Raw genomic sequence first — 18,486 nt, forward strand, 5'->3', positions numbered from 1 at the left:
GTGCATTGGATGAGATAAAAATTTATCACAATACAAGTTAGTAATGATGAAATTTAGTGACAGCCAAACGTTAACTGTAACTGTTTATTTGAATATGTATTTCAGTACTCTCTGTGTCTGAAAGGAAATGTTGGCTGTTATTAAAATGCGTCCTTTCAATTTGTCAGAGTGATCTTTCTATAGAAGGATTCTTAGTTCATCAAGGTAAACCTCATGCCCTCTCTGACCCTTTCTTTCAATAATTCAACCGTAACACTGCATCCTCACTCACAGCCTGTGACTTCAGATGCCCCTTCCATCATTAACCCAGTGTCAGGCACCTAAAGTGTGAGCCTACGTGCCTAACACGAAGTGGCACCTAACAGGAAATAATCAGCCTCATGGGACACATATTAATAACCCAAACCTTTTCAGCAGAGAGTGAAAATTGGTAGCCTGCAGGTGAAATTTTGCTTATAATATGCTTTATTTGCTTCATAGAGTGTCATTTTAAAAAATAGATTTGGGGGGGGGACCAAAATCCCAAACCAAAATTTCCCATAAGAACCCAGCCTCTCCGTGCCTTTATGTTACGTTACCTGTCTGTCCCCCGTGGGCAGTTGAGTTTGCAACACTGTCTTTACAGATATCAAACTCCAAATCATATTAAACCCCATATTCTACTGCAGCAGAACCTGTTTTGAAATGACTCCACCTGCAATTTTCAGTTGAACTGATTATTTAGTCACAGCTTATCCACACGGTAGGTTCTGCAATCAATGGAGACGTAGAAGGTATGAGTCCAAATTGCCTGCTCGTACATAAATGATGGGCTGAACAGGATAGGGCTGATCACAAAATAATGGGGCAGATGTTTGGAATACAGTAATGCAGAGCCTGGCCCCTAGTAGGAAATGAAATGCTTTTGATGAAGGGTTGATGGTACATAGGCAGAGGTTTACTAACTGGAATGCTGGAATTTCTGTTTTGCTTTGATGATCGCTCTTATACCCGTGAAGGTCATTGCTGTTCTCCAAATATTTCTGGCTCTCTGACTTTGGGTGCAGCAGTAGGCTTGCACTTCCTGCCCCCTTGAGGTTGGGTGGGGTCACGTGACTAGTTCTGTCGACTGTGTTGTCAGTGGAGGGATGTGTGTCGCTTTGGGCAAGGTCATGTAATTGCCAGAAAAAGACCCTCCAGATCTCTCTTTCCTCTCACATGGTGACCAGCAGTGTTTGAGATGGTGGCAGCTCCAGTAGCCTAGAATTCTGAGTGTCTACAATGGGCAGAGGCTTCTGCCAGCGTGTGATAGACATATTACAAGAACCAGAAATAAAACTTTCTTAACACCCACTAAGATACGTGGAGTTTTTGTTTGTTTTGTTTGTTTGTTTGTTTTGCTGCAGCATAACCTAGCCAGCCCTGACTAAAATAGTCACTAAATACTAATAAGTACTAAGTTAAGATTTTTAAAAATCTGAATTCAGTGACTTGGGCCATCCATTTAGAAGTTATGAAAATGCTAGTCACTAAATATTAATAAATACTAAGTTAAGTTTTTTAAAAATCTGAATTCAGTAACTTGGGCCTCAACTTAGAAGTAATGAAAATGCTTCTTTAGGTTCTAGGTCACCATGACTCCAATTCTGGGTCCCATTTTTGAAACCTCCTGTTACCCATGAACTCTTTTCTAGACTTTCCAGCCTTTATCCTTTGTAACTGAACTGGTCAGTAACAGAGCTTTTTTGTTTGTTTGTTTAGGGAAAAGGTCCAGCAAGCATCAAGAGGCAGCGGTGACCTCTGAAAACAAACGTGCAGGGTCTTCCCAGAGCTACATTTTGCAGCAGCCTGACACTCAGAGCCCACAGAGAATGAAAACCAGTATTGCCCAGCTCCTCAGAGCCTTGGCACTATCCCTTCTACAGCAGTTGCGTGTGTCTGGTGGTAACAGAGCTAGGAAAGGCCCAGGAAACTACTGCTCTTTAGAAAGACCTAGACCTGACCAATCCAGTCTGTAATGCAACCCATTTCTTTCAAGTTTCTTTCTCTGTGTGAGTATGTTAACTTTGCGTCCGCAATTGAATTTACTTTCTAAACTAGGGATGCATTTTATATTGTTGCTGTCAATAATTTAAAAAGAAATCTCCCTTAAGTTTATTTTTCAAAGTGCAGGAAGTATCCCCAAGGACCTACTGCTTGAAAGCATATGACTGCATTTATCAGCACAAATCACCTATCTGGATGGGAAAAGCTTTACTTAGACCTTATTTTAGATCTTTTTGGTCTGAAAAATGTGAGTTTGAGAGGCTCACTAGCGGTTTTAATATACTGTTGGAGAAGTAAGTGTCTGATTAGCTCTTCATTCTGAGCTTTTTATGTGATGTTTAAAAGTATTTCAGTGAACATAGAAAGTGCTATTAAGTAAGCAGGATGGTCTATTTGGAGGCTTCATAATCCATTTACTTTATCAGCAAAGAATTTATTGAGCACGTACTAGACTGTGACTGACCTCCTCAGTGGAAGGGACTGTGTCTTGTTCACCTTTTATCTCTACTGCCTAGCCCAGTGTCTGCAATATAATGGGTGTCCGAAGTATGCTTTCATAATCACTATTCAAAGTGCCATGCAAATGCTCCCAGAGAAACACAAGGAAGTCTTCATATTTGATGAACTAATAGTCTAGTGGATTAAAGTCAATGCACAATGAATTGTAGCCTGTGACAGCAAAGAAAGAATGATTTGAATATTAGTGGTGTAATACAGACGTATGATGGAGAAGGAAGGGATGTGTGATGGATCCACAAATAATGCAGGAACTTGGGGTCCCTGGGTTCTATTGAGTCTCCACTGACGAGCACTGTGACTGTGGGAAAATTTTTCAACCTTTCTGGACCACTGGGTCTCCAACTGTTAAATGAGGAATTGCCAAACTTTTGACAATTACAAACTTTTTAAAATCGTATTACTGCATTTGAGTGCATTCTTATGAATTTCAAACAAAGCAGATAGGGCAAAAGTTCTCCACTGCTTTAGCTGCCCCCCATAAATTTTGGTAAGTTTGTTTTCATTATCACTCATCTCAAAGTATTTTTTGATCTCCCTTGTGGTTTTATTCTTGGACACATTGGTTATTGAGAGTGTGTTGCTTAATTTCTGCATTTTTGTGAATTTCCCAAATTTCCTTGTTATTGATTTCTAACTTCATTCCATTGTGATTGGGAAACAACATGCTTTGTATTATTTCAATCCTTTTAAATGTTTTGTGACTTTTTTATGACCTAACATATGGTTTGTCCTGGAGAATATTCCATGTACAATTGAGAAGAATATGTATTCTGTCATTATTGAATGGAGTTTTCTATAGATGTCTGTTATATCTAGTTGTTTTATCGAGTTATTCAAGTCTATTTCCTTGTTAATCTTTTGGCTAGTTGTTCTACCCATCATTGGAAGTTGTATATTGAAATCTCCCATTATTGTTGTTGTATTGTCTATTTCTCCCTTTAATTCTGCCAGTTTTTGCTTCATGTATTTTGGGTGCTCTGTTGTTTTATATATATATATATATATATATATATATATATACACACACACACACACTATATGTATATTATAAAATATATATTTATTTATACTATATATTATACATCTATATTTAATATATAATATATATTATACAATATAACATAGATGATAAAGTATATAATATATAATGTATTTTGGGTGCTCTCTTGTTAGGTGTATATATATGCAATATATAATATATATATTTATACAATATATATTATACATCTATATTATATCATATAATATATACACATTATATATTATATATAAATGTATAATGTATGTAATATATAATACCTCTGTATGATGCATATATAGCCTATATTTTCTTGACCCTTTTATCATTATAAAATGTCCTTCATCTCTTGCAACAATTTTTTCTTCAAGTCTGTTTTATCTTCAGCCACTTCAGCTCTCTTTTGATCATTGTTTTAAGGTGCATATTTTTCTGTTATTTTTACTTTCAATCTATCTGTGACTTTGAATCTAAAGCATGTCTTTTGTAGACAGTATGTAGTTGAGTCAAATTTTTTTAACTCATTCTGCCAATCATTTACTTTAATTGGGGTGTTTATTCCTTTTACATTTACTGTAATTACTAAGATAGTTTTATTGACTGTGCCCCCTAAAATTCATGTGTGGAAGCCCAAACCCCCAATGTGACTATATTTGGAGAAAGGACCTTAAAAGAGGTAGTTAAGGTTAATTGAGGTCATAACAGTGGGGTCCTAATCCAGTTGGACTTATATCCTTCTAAGAGAGGAAGAGACACCAGAGGTCTTTCTCTCTGTGTGTTCACAGAGAAAAGCCCATGTGATGACACAATGAGAAGGTGACCATCTGCAAGCTAGGAAGAGAGTCTTCACCAGAACCAACCCTGCTAGCAGTTTCCAAACCTGTGAGAAAACAAGTATCTGTTGTTTAAGCTACCTAGTCTGTGGTATTTTCTTACAGCAGCCTGAGCAGACTAATAAAGGTAGGATTTACATCTGCCATTTTACCATTTGTTTCCTACATATCTTATGTCTTCTTGCTCCTGTATTACTCGTTTACTGCCTTCTTTTGTGTTAAATAACTATTTTCTTGTGTAGCATTTTAATTCTCTTGTTAATTCTTTTACTATATATTTTTGAATTATTTTCTTGGTAGTTGTCCTGGGAATTACAATTAACATCTTAATTTAAAACAGTCCAGTTCAAATTAAAACCAACTTAATTTTAATAGTATACAAAACATTGTTCCTATATAACTTCTTTGTGTTGTTATTATTATAAAAATTTGCACTGTGTACCCTTCAACACATATTTATAATTATTATTTTCTGTCTTTAAAGTTAGGAGAAAAAAAGTGTTATAAACAAAAAATACATGAATACTGTCTCAGTGCTTGCTTATTTGACAATGTCAATTTCTTCTTCAAAGGATAGTTTTGCAGTACACAGATTTCTTGATTTACACCTTTTTCTTTCAGCACTTTGAAAGAAACTGCTTTCAGCACTGCTTTCTGGCCTCCATGGTTTCTGAAGAAAAACTGGCTGCTAAACTTATTGAAGCCTTTTTTTTTTTTTTTGGTATGTAATGAGTTGCTACTCTCTTGCTGCTTTCAAGATTCTCTCCTTGCCTTTTGTATTAGAGAGTTTGAGTATGATGTATCCCGGCATGAATCTCTGAGTTTATACTACTTGGAGTTCAGTGGAGTTCTTGGATATGTAGATTAATGTTTTTCATCAAATTTGAGAAATTTTCAACCATTATTTATTCAAATATTCTTTCTGCTCTTTTCTCTGTCTCCTCTCCTTCTGGAACTCTCACTGTGCATATGATGCTATGGTTGACATATCTCAGACTCTGTTCTTTTTCTTTTTTAATTCTTTTACCCTTCTATTCCTCAGACTAGATCATCTTAATTAACATGATCAAGTTCACTGATTCTTTCTTTTGCCTGATCTAATCTGTTGTTTAACCCCTGTAGTGAATTTTAAAATTTCAGTTATTGTACTTCTCAACTTCAGTATTTCTATTTGGTTCTTTTCTTGTTATTTCTGTTTCTTTACAATATCCTCTATTTGATGAAACATTAATCTCATACTCCCCTTTAGCTCTTTAAACATGGCTTTCTTTAAATATTTTGTTTGTTTGTCTTTTAACATATTTTAAACAGTTGATTTAAAGTCTTTGACTAGTGAGTCCAATGTCTGGGCTTCCTCAAGGACAGGTTCTATTGATTGCTTTTTCCTCCCTCTGTGTATGGTTTATACTTTCTTGTATATTTGCATGTCTTATATTTTTTGTTGTTGTTGAAAACTGGACGTTTAAAATAATACAATGTACCAATTCTAGAATTCAGAGTCTGCCCCATTTCCAGAGTTTGTTATTATTGCTGTTTTTTGTAGTTGTTGTTTACTTAGTAAATTTTCTGAACAATTCTGTAGAGCTTGTATTCTTTGTCATGTGTGACCACTGAACTCTCTGCTTGGTTAGCTTTGGTGGTCCCTAGTAATTCACCAGAGATTTCATTATCCAAAGGTGAGAGCTTAGGGTATTCTCAGGTCTTTTCTAATCATGTGAACCGTCCTGACATGTTCACAGCCCTGTGCATAACTGTTTTGCACAATCCCTGAAATTGTACAATTTGTATCAATATATCATGGCTTGTACATGCATATATGTGTTTTATTCTTACTAGAATGGTGAGAACACTGTACAAAACTAATTCAGCTTTTTAAATGTCACTTTTTGATACATGCACATTCCAACAACGCTCTCTACCTTAAACTTACTGATTAGTAAGGAACAACAGAAAGGACGAGGAACTTTCTTCTGTGCTTGAAGGAAGTTCTGGTTTGAATGAAAAACATGCCTCTTCGGGCTGTCACAGCCCCCACTCCCTCAGTTACAGATACAGTGTGCTTATTTTGTATTTGCTTTGAGTCTCACTGAATTTCCATGTATCCACTGGAATTCTTTGCTCATTTTTCATCATGAATGCTGTCCATGAGGGGCAACCAGACCAGTGAGCATGCATATTGCACATACCTCCTGGGTTCATGCACATGCTCCGTTGTCCCATTGGACTTCACTTACAACACACAAGTTCAAAGATAAAAGAATTTTAAGATGACTGTAACTCGTGTTGTGATGGCATGACAAGAGTTCTCACCAACGAGATGGAGGCAGAAGCCTACTGGGACTTCTGGAGAAGTCCTGCTTTCAAGTTATTCCTTGTTTCTTTGATTTTATTTTTTTACTTCTGCTTGAAATGGGGACATGAGACTGAAGGATGGGCAGCTGGTTGCCTAGGAGGCAATGAACATGAAGGTAAGAACATGTGGTTAGGAGGTTGGAATAAAAAGCTGAAGGGAACATGGATCTTCAGAACCTCTACTTCTTATGTGAGGAAAATAAATCCCTGTTTGATGAAGCCGCTATTTTTCAGGTGTCTGTTACTTGTTGCAGAATGCATCCATAACTTATACTCATTAATTTTAAATACTGCATTTATCAGGTACTAAATTCCCATAGACACATGATTCTCTTTCTATACTTTTAAACCATCCCGTCGCACTAAATTTTCCCACTGGTTTTTAAAACACATTTCTATGCTAAAATCACACTTTTAACAGCTATAGATTTATGGGATGTTTTGCAATCTGTTAGAGTAATGCCTCTGTTTATTTTTTTTAAAGGCCTTAGTTAATTCTGTCCATATTCGCTTCCCTATGAATTTTAAAACACGCTTGTCAATTTCTGTGAAAATTCAGTAGAATTTTGATTGAGATTACATTGAATTTATGGATTCATTTGGGAAGAATCGACATCTTAAAATTTTCAGTATTTCCATCTAGGAGGAACATAGCATAACCCTCCATTTCTGTAGATCTTCCATATTTATTTAGATCTTCCATATTTCCTTCAGTAACATTTTAGTTTTACTTACATAGGGCCTGCACATTCTTGTTAGATTTATTGCTAGGTGTTATATCTTTTGTTTCTATTGTGAATGGGATTTGTTTTTTTCCCATTGTGTTTTCTAATTGGTTTTTGCTAATTTATGGTAAAGCTATTATTTTTTTGTTAATCTTGATTTTGTATTCAGCCAGCTGGCTAGATTATTTCCCTCAGATGCTTTCGAGGATTCCCACTTTTCAGCTCTAAAAGTGCTAGAACTTAGGTGTTACAGAACTTCATAATTGGAAGGTGATATTTGGTCAAGGTCAAAGGAAAAGCTTCACGGAAGGGGTGAGATTTCATTGTCATCATTATTTAAGGCTAATTCTACTGGTGGGAATGTCTCCAAGTCTGTGTGTTTGTTTATTTTTAGTGGTTTGTTTACTTTTAGTGACAGGCTCTTTCTGCTTCCTTCAGGCTCCTCTGCATTTCTTTATTGTTCAATCCCTGCCTGCACAATTGTTTCCAAAGGTGCTATAACGTGATGGGCTGAGTAAGCATTGCAGCAGAAATTCCCGAAACAGCTCCAGCATTGCTCACAGTTGTTCTTACTGGTAATCAATATCTTCTTTTGCCCCCAAATCCGAAGAGCTAAGACGTGAATTCAGATTTTTTTACTAGGAACTATATTGGAAGTCCACAGCCAAGTTTTCCATTAAACATTTTAGACTTTTGGCTTACTAGGTTGAAATTGAACTTGGAGTGATTCTGAAAGAATGACTGGTAGCCAAGAAGTCATATTACCTTCTCTTACTCCACAACCCTCAAAGTCCCTAAAAAATGTGTCTTCTATTGATAGTGTTAACAAATATTTAGCACTCAGCTTCCAACGTCTTGCTTTTGACCATGGTAATACACATGCTTTAATGGACCAGTGTTCAAACTTGGACTTACCATGACATCTGTATTGCATGTCATGCATGTATCTTCACATCTGGAACATTTTAGATGTTTCCAAACTAAACGAGCAGTGGGGGAGAGAAAGGGAGAGATGGGAAGCCTTCTTTTCCAAATAGACAAGTCTCTGAAAATTTTCCTGAAACTCTTTGAAGATATCTGAGGGATAGTAATCTCTGAGTCAAGAGGCCTGTGTTGAAACATGGCTCTACTACTTAATAGCTATGCCAGTCCCCTAATTCATCCTCCGCCTCCCTAAGTCTTGTTTTCCTCTCACAGGAGTGTTGTAAGGGTAAAGTGAGATGAGGTCAACAAAAGAACCATGTAAACTGTAAAGTACTATGCAGATGTGAACTGTTAGTAACTTCAGAATGTTGAACACTTCTCTTTACCTGCTGTAACATGCTTAGAGAGGTGTAACCCAAAGGTGAAAAGAACCCCCAAATGGTCCCAATACATAAGAAAATCATACTTCAGCATGATGAAAACCTTTATAAAATATATAATTAGGGGCTTCCCTGGTGGTGCAGTGGTTGAGAATCCGCCTGCCAATGCAGGGGACACGGGTTCGAGCCCTGGTCTGGGAAGATCTCACATGCCGCGGAGCAACTAGGCCCGTGAGCCACAACTACTGAGCCTGCGCGTCTGGAGCCTGTGCTCCGCAACAAGAGAGGCTGCGATAGTGAGAGGCCTGCGCACCACGATGAAGAGTGGCCCCCGCTTGCTGCAACTAGAGAAAGCCCTCGCACAGAAACGAAGACCCAACACAGCCAAAAATAAATATATATATATATATATATATATATATATATAGTTAAAGTAAAATGCGTGACTTCACGATAAAATATTGATGAAAAGTTTCAAAAACAAGTCATAAAATATAAATGCAAATAGTTAGCATTGTTTTGATGTTTGAACTGGTGGCTTCAAAATCGAAAAAGAAAAAACACAACTGTGACAGCTTGACTGAATCAAATGCACAGAATCACTTCAGTCTTGTCAAGCCCCCTACCTGATATCTCTCCCTAGTGTTAGAGAGCATACACTTTTCTGATTGGTCACATTCTGTCTCTTGACTGTGTGTAGGAGGCACTGGCTTTCAGATGATGATGATCATCATCATCGCATTAATTCTTATTGCTGCTGTAACAGATTCCCCCAAACTTCGTGAAAACAACACAGATTTACTGTTTTATAGTTCTGGAGGTCAGAAGTCCAAAATGGGTCAGCAGGGATGTGTTCCTTCCGGAGGCTCTGGGAGAGAATCTGTCCCCTGCCTTTTCCAGTTTCTACAGGCTGCCTGGGTCAATACCTCTCTTGGCATCTCTCTGACATCTGCCTCCATCATCACCGTACCTTCTCTGAAATCTGATCCTCCTGCCTCCCTCTTTTTAAAAAAAAACCACTTTATTTTTATTTATTTGTTTTTTTTGCGGTACGCGGGTCTCTCACTGTTGTGGCCTCTCCCGTTGCGGAGCACAGGCTCCGGACACGCAGGCTCTGTGGCCATGGCTCACGGGCCCAGCCGTTCCACGGCATATGGGATCTTCCCGGACCGGGGCTCGAACCCGCGTCCCCTGCTTCGGCAGGCGGACTCTCAACCACTGCGCCACCAGGGAAGCCCCTGCCTCCCTCTTATAAGGATCCTTGTGGTCATCACATCACATCAGCCCACCTGGATAATCCAGGATATCCTCCCCCCATCTCAAGGCCCTTAATCACCTCTGCAAAGTCCCTTTTGCCATGTGAGATAACATATTCACAGATTCCTGTGGAGGTGCACATCTTGGGGGAGGGGCAACATTCAGGCCATCGTAATTATTGACAACACAACACTTACGAGCATTGTTTACGTGATAAGCACCATTCTAGGCACCTCAAATACATTCAATCAAAAAACCTGATGAGAAAGATAATATTCTCTCCACCCTAAGGTCATGCCATTGAGGCGCAAAGAGGTTAAGTAACTTGCCCAACGTCAGACAGCTAGGATTTCAACCCAGGTGGGCTGACTCTAGAGCCCAAACTCTTCACCAGTATGCTTTTGCAAAGTGAACAGATTGGTCCACTAGATGTTGAGGAAGCAGAAACTCCTAAATATAGTTATTGCAGAGGCTATGATTTTATAACAACGATGGTAATAAATGTTTTAATCGTGGTTTACAATTTCTAAAGCACATTCCCAGCAATTTCCATGAAACTGTCCCATAATCCTATATCTCAAAATAATCTTTCTTTTCACGAAATCCTCTTCTTTTTTGACTTATTTGAATAGCAAGGGTTTGTAATATGCCTTCCACTGGAATTTGTGTACATGTGTATTTGTTCTGTCTGTTCAACTGTGAGACCCCTAAGTAAAGCGGAAACAAGCATCCGTTTCGTAAACAGAGCAAAACAAAATGAAACTTAGTAGAGTGACTTGAAACTGATAGTATTCATAAATACGTGTTCAGTTGAATAGTATACATGAGACCGAGTACTGTTTTGGAAGTACTATAGAGCCTACAAAGTAGATATGATAGACTGCACTTTGATGACCCCAAAGAACCATGCCTTTCAGTATCCAAGTTTTTGAGTATTATCCTCCCATCTGACTCTGGGCTGAGTCTACAACCGCTTTAACCAACTGAATATGATGAAAGTGATGTTTTCTCCCTCTTAGAATGGATTTGTACCCAGTGCCTTACGTGTCCCTGGATCTGGGAAAGAACTGAGAAGCTTTCATTTTCCGAAGTCCAGACCCCTGATGCCACGAGACTGGATTGTCTCAAAGTGTTTCTCAGGGTTGAGGGGGCCCAAGCTAAAGCTGGAAGCTGGGCTCTTCAGGGCCCTGAGAGGGTCAGGGACCTGCACCAGGGTAGGAAGGGCTCAAATAGGGTTGGCTGCATGGGTCCTGGAGAGGCTGGAAGCTGCATGCCACACTTGGGAATCTCAGCCAACCGTCAGCCCAGGGCTGGTGCAGAGGAGGCTGAGCACAGTGCCTCCTAGTGGATGGTGAGGGCTGTGGTAGAAAGGCCAGGAGGGGCCGCTGGGACCCCTCCTTGAGGTTTTTCTTAACTACTTAAATGGTATAATTCACGAATGGCTTCAAAAGGAGAAAAGGGGTAGATCTCACTTCCACACTTCATGGTGGGGTAAGCCCACCCCAGTGTTGTTGAAATGAACACATTTAATGAGCAGTTACTGTGTGCCTGGTCCTTGCAGACATTTCTCCTTTGATGCTCACAACAGCCCTATTATCATGTAGACCAGGTCTCAGAGCAGGACATGTTTGCACTTCAAAACACACATTCAGCTTAACCTGAAGCTCAGGCTTTTAGCCACCCTCTTACATCGCCTTTCTCAAGTCTAAACTCAATTTTAAATTTGAATCAAATTTAGCAACTTAATCCTCTGATGCTGGGGGGTTGAAGTTCAAGAACCAGGTTTAGGAAGGTTTTTCTCCTTAGGCTTTGCAGAGGAAAACCATCTGCAAACATCAAGTGCTGCTGGATTAAAGAGAATATATTTCAAAGGGAGTTGTTATTTTATTTTCAGGATTAAATGCCCTCCTTTTTAAAATCTTGGGTTCAAAATTTTAAATGTAGACACCCAGTTTGGTAGAGCGCTGGCTGAGAATGGACATCTGTCCCCACCACATGCCACCCTAGTCTTAGCCATGTGTCCCAATGTCCAGGTCCCTCTGCTACAGTCACGCCTGGGTCACCATTTTTGGACAGAGTCTGTGGACCCCATGAAGGGCCCTGTGGGGACCAGAAATCCAGTACACTCACAGTAGTCAAAGATGTTTACAATGTGAATCAGCAGTTAAGAGCAACTTCTTCCCCCCTAAAAAGTCACATCTTTCATACAAACTATACTAATTATGCTGTTTAGTTTTGTTTTTCCAAGGCAAATGACAAGAAAAATGTATAACCAAGGGACTGGTTGACAGAAGTGAAGAAATATGAGACAACTAAAATAGAGAACGAAAAATAATGAGAAAAATGATTAAAAGAACTGAATTGTGTGGCTTGCTTTATGGGTAATGAGCCTGAACTAAGTGAAGAAGTTGCGTGTATTTATGGAACCTACAGGATAGATGGGGGGAGTAGGTTCCTCCCAATCTCTGACTGGATTTTGTTTTCAAACTGGGTGGATAATTTAACAGCAGAGTGAGAGAGCTGTCCTGGGGTCACCCTGGCTGTGACCCTGTAAGAGAAGCTGGCCATGAACACAATTTCCACTTTTATTATTATTATTATTTTTCTCCTGCCCTCAGATTCCACTCTGTCTGGACTTATCTGGAATTTCACACCCATTCATACTCATATATTCATTGCCTCCCTCCCCAGCCTCAGATCTGCTTACCAAGAGTCTCCTTTTCACCCTATATTAGTTTCCTGTAGTTGTGTAACAAATTACCCCAAATCGGGAGGCTTAAAATCAACAGAAACTCATTCTCTCACTGTTCTGGAGGCCAGAAATCTGAAATCAAGGGGATGGCAGCACTGAACTCTCATTCAAGGGTCTAAGGGAGAATCCTTCTTTGTCTCTTCAGGCTTCTGGTGGCCCCAGGTGTTCCCCGACTTGTAGCTGCAGAACTCAAGTCTCTGCCCCTGTCTTCACATAGCCCTCTCCTCCTCTCCCTCTGCCTTTCTCTTATAAGAACCCTTGTCACGGGATTTCGGGCCCACTCAGATAACCCAGGATGATCTCATCTGGAGATCCTTGACTTACTGGCATCTGCAAAGACCCCTTTTCAGAATAAAGTCCCACCAGAGGTTTGGGGTGGCCATAGCCATTGATGGGGAGCCATCACTGAACCCCTTCTTCTAAATTCAAGGATTTCTTACTCCCTAGGCAAGAGAATAATCAATCAAAAAGGAATCCATTTCTATCCACCAAGGCATTTTGTAACGTACTTTCCTGGCCTCTCCAGGTTTCTTATAAGCCACAGCTGTTTAAGATCATCATTCACTTGTAATCTCTTTCTCAGATCTCCCTTGAAACTCCTAGTCTGCTTGGCTTTAGGGTTCTATGTATTCAGCTCTCATTCTAGTCGGTATACCTTTCATAGTCCTTCCTTTGTTACTTTACTATGTATCAATAGATCAATTTAGATTTCCAGACCACAGGCTGTACACCCTGGTTTGCCTGAGACAGTCCTGGCTGATCTCAGTGTCCTTTCTAGTTGATACCCTCTTATCTCTCAAAATCCTGGTTTGGATGATACCCCTTAGCTGGAACATTTTCCTTTCTAGAGGCAGGACTTAAGGGACAATTGACAGAAAGCATTCTGTTTAGTGAGTGATGAGTGATGAAGAGGGTGTGGTCTTTGCCTGAACTTGCAAATTTGGAGGCTGAAAAATGGGCGTGGGGAAGGTTTGAAAGAGAGAGTAGCACACAGAATAGGCCACAGAGCAGATCAAGACCAGACTTCCATTCCACTGACTAAGGGGAGAATGAGCCTCTCCTAACAGCGTGGGGCCTGTTTCCCTGTCTGAAATAGTCCAAGAGCAATTAGCTTCTGAAATTTGAACCTCTGATCCAATCTTATTATTTGATTTGGTGAAATATGGTCTCTACAAGTTTGCAAGCAAAATACTTCCCAGAATGATTTGGTGACAATTTAAGCAACTTTAAAAAAAATTTTTCCCCACCTCTACTCAAGGAACCGAGGGATTCTGTCTTTCGGGGGAGGTGCTCATAGGACAATGGACTTCACCTCTCTGTCTCTCTCAACACTCAAAACACAGGGAGCTGCTTAAAGAGCTGGGCACATTGTTCAGTTTGAAAGAACACCCCTGTTTTTTTTGCACCACCCTCACAGTCCAATAAATCATCAAAGGGAGGATGAAATGGTGCAATCACTTTGGAAGACAGTGTGGCAATTTCTTAAAAAGTTAAATATACTCCGCCCTCATGACCCAGCAGCTTGACTCTTAGGTATTTACCTAAGAGAAATGAAACTTTATGTTCATAATAAGGGTTGTACAGGAATACTGACAGCAATGTTATTCAGAATAGCCCCAAACTGGACAAATCCCAAATGTTCCTCCACAGGAGAATTGAGAAATCTATAATAATATAATCATGTAATGGAACAGTAGTTAGCAATTAAAAACAATTACTGATTAAATCAACTGATCACCAAGTCCTATGGACTGTACTCTCCAAAATCTATCTGCTTCCCTCCCCTCACTATCACCATGCTAGTCCAAACTCTCATAATCATCCCTCACTCTGAGGAATGCAACAGTCTTCACCTGGCTTCCCCCCTTCTGCTCGTCTTTCCTCACATCCATTCCCCACACAGCAGCCAGAGTGATCTTCCAAAACACGACTCTGATCTTGGCACCCACTTACTCCGACCCTTCCTCCCCTCCCCCATCTCCAGTGAGTCAAATTCCTTCATGCACTGGGGTCTGGCCAAGGTCGTTCTGCCCGCAACACAGCACTCCCCATCTTCTCCTGCTCAACTTACTCCTCATCTCCTCCAGGAGGGGAGGTGGGCTCTGGTCCTGTTTTAGAGCAAGACTCTGTCACCCTTTCTAGTGGCATCCTGTGCTTTCAATCCTCATGGTACCATCACAATGATTGCGAAAACAGGGTTTAGACTGATTACTTGCTATTTTATTTTTTTTGGTATTATTTTCCTATTGTGGCTATAACAAATTACCACAAACTTAGTGGCTTAAAATAACACAAGTTTATTATCTTACATTTCTGGAGGTCAGAAAGCCAAAAAGGGTTTCCCTGGGCTGAAATCAAGGTGTCAGCAGGGCTGCATTCCCTCTGGAAACTTTAGGGGAAAATCCATTTTCTTGCCTTTTCCAGCTGCTAAAGGTCACATACATTCCTTGGCTTGTGGCCCCTTCTCTCTCTCCTGACTCTGCTTTTTATCACATCTCTCTTGACTCTGGTCCTCCTGCCTCTCTCTTATAAGGATGCTGGTGATTACCTTGGGCCTACCTGGATAATCCAAGCTCATTTTTCCTTCTCAAGAACCTTAGCTTAATAAAATCTTCAAAGTCCCTTTGTGCAAGGTAACATATTTACAAGGTCCAACTGTTAGGATGTAGACATTCTGGGGGCCACTCTTTGGCCTATCACATTTGTCTTCTCCCCAAATATTAAGCTCCACTGAAGATAAGGACCACACCTGTCTTGTCCACTGCTGCACTCAGACTGCTAGCAGGTGCCTTGCACATTATAGGTGCTAAATAATACATTTGCTGCGTAAAGTAATAGCTTTGGGGCCACTTGCATGCAATTCCCTTAGATTTTATAATTCCATGTTTCAGTTTTATTTCCAAGTTTAAGACTGTAACGCCTTTTGTAGTTCTGTAGCCCTTAAGGAAAGAGGGCCCATTCTACCTGGATCTTCTAGCCTCAAGCCAAAATTGTTCTAAAAACCACCTGTTCCACGACTCAGTGATTCACTATTTTTGTCCATAGAGTTTTTCTACATTAAATTATCTTTGCCTAATTATCTAACGCTTGGGACCAAACTCCCTTGAACTCCTTCTACCTTAAAAGTGTTCTCACCTGCCTCATGAATGCTACAATTTGCAGGAATCAGCTGCATCCTCCAGCCCAACAGTCTTCTAAGAGATTTTTGGCCCAACAGTGTATCTCCAAGCCAGAGTTCTTCAAACACTATTTCCAACCTCTACATACTACTTCGTTGGCAATCTACAAATGGAGTACCTGATATCAGTATTCTTTTTAAAAAATTTATTTTATTGAAGTATAGTCGATTTATAAGGTTGTGTTTCTGCTATACAGCAAAGTGATTCAGTTGTACATATATATACACATTCTTTTTCATATTATTTTCCATTGTGGTTTATTATAGGATATTGAATGTAGTTCTCTGTGCTGTACAGTAGGACCTTGTTGTTTTTCCATCCCGTATATACTAGTTTGCATCTGTTAACCCCAAACTCCCAATCCATCCTTCCTCTCCCCTCTCTCCCCCTTGGCAACCACAAGTCTGTTCTCTATGTCTGTGAATCTCCTTCTGTTTCACAGATAGGTTCATTTGTGTCATATTTTAGATTCCACATGTAAGTGATATCATATGGTATTTGTCCTTTCTCTGACTTACTTCACTTAGTATGATAATCTCTAGGTCCGTCCATATTGCTGCAGATGGCATTATTTCATTCTTTTTTATGGCTGAGTACTATTCCAGTGTGTCTATATGTTATACATATGCCACACTTTTTTCATCCATTTATCTGTTGATGGACATTAAGGTTGTTTTCATGTCTTGACTATTGTAACTGGTGCTGCTATGAACATTGGGATGCATGTATCTTTTTGAATTATAGTTTTTTTCAGATGTGTGCCCAGGAGTGGAATAGCTGCATCATATGGCAACTCTATTTTTGTTTTTTGAGGGACCTCTATAAAGTTTTCCATAGTGGCTGCACCAATTTACGTTCCCACCAACAGTGTAGGCGGGTTCCCTTTTCTCTACATCCTCTCCAGCACTTAATATTTGTGGACTTCGATATCAGTATTCTGAGAGCCGTATGATAGCACAAAAAGTACAATAATTTCAACTCAATTTTAAGAGTATTGTTTTAGCCTCTGCCATATTGAGAATCTCCCAGGTCAGGAGAGGGAAAGAAGAGATGAAAGAAAGGTGTGTGTGTGCGTTTAAAGCAGGGACACACTACAACTGCATACTGAACCCATGTCTGTTTTTCTTTCTTTCTTTTTTTCTTTTTGCGGTACGCGGGCCTCTCACTGTTGTGGCCTCTCCCGTTGTGGAGCACAGGCTCTGGACGCACAGGCTCAGAGGCCATGGCTCATGGGCCCAGCCGCTCCGCGGCACGTGGGATCTTCCCAGACCGGGGCACGAACCCATGTCCCCTGCATCGGCAGGCGGACTCCCAACCACTGCGCCACCAGGGAAGCCCCTGAACCCATTTCTAAATGGAAACTTTCGTAGATAAGTGAAATAAGTGAATTCTTTCAATAAACCAAAACAAAAATAGAGAAAATTGTCAGTCAAGCCAATTCCTCAATATCATGTCCTCAAGGAAGGAAAAGTTGGTTATCTAACTTCTTTGTTTTTTTACAGCTGTTTTGATTCTATGTAGGACCAGTCTGATTTGAAAGTATTATTCATCTGGTAAATAACCAAACAGATTTAGGACACTGCAAACCTAATTCCGCTCATGAGCATCTTCTTGTCTTATCTGTTCTGTTTTGAAATCTTGTCTTGGCTTGTTCCACAAGGACCTTATGAAATGTTCCTCCTCCCGCCCCCCCCACCAAAAAAGTGGAGCAGTACAGTCATTAAGCCCATTGTCTCCTCCTAGCCTTGCCTGGACTTAGAGCACAATGCCTGGACGTATGAGGCTGTGGAGCATTATTCACTGCTCACAGAGAGGCCAAGTGAGTCGGGATTAGCCTCAACAATGCACCCTGCTATTTGCTATTTGGCCAGGAGCAGGGTTCTCATCCAATACAACGCTTGTGCACATTCAGCTCATTGCTTGTCCATGTACATCCCCACACACAGGGAGGAGTTTTGCAATCCAAAGTGACAACCATGTGTCCTTGGCTTTGTTCCCACCAGGGACAGGAAGGAGACTGCTCTGCGCTCTGCATTCTATCTCCTTGGCTGCTAACCCTCTAACGCAATGATCTGGGAAAAGGACTCGAGTTTGCTTGTAGTCTTTATATGGACATCTTGTGCTGGTTATTAAGGAATTTTCTTTATTAAAGAGGCACTTTGACTTAACCTCAAGTGGTCACTAAGGTATCCAGGCATCACGACGAGAACTTCACTGGATCAATACTAGAAAATTACTTCAAGAAAAGGGAAATCAAGCTGAAGAGAAATATGGCCAAGAGACTCATATATAACTAGTCCTCTGGTTAGGGATATCAAAGCCTGGGTTGCTGAACATAAGTAGGAAGCTTGAAGAATAGACTTAAATTTTACAAAGGGAAGAAGACTCTTCCATTGAGTGTTAAAAGTATTATAAAATTTCCAAGTCCAGGTCTTGTAAAGTCATTGCCTCCCTTCAGTCCTTACGTGATTTAGATCCCCTTTGGCTGTGAGGGTAGAGTGTGAGGGACTCCTTCTGATTCA

The sequence above is a fragment of the Delphinus delphis genome, chromosome 7 (genome assembly GCF_949987515.2).
Source record: "Delphinus delphis chromosome 7, mDelDel1.2, whole genome shotgun sequence".
Classification (NCBI taxonomy): domain Eukaryota; kingdom Metazoa; phylum Chordata; class Mammalia; order Artiodactyla; family Delphinidae; genus Delphinus; species Delphinus delphis.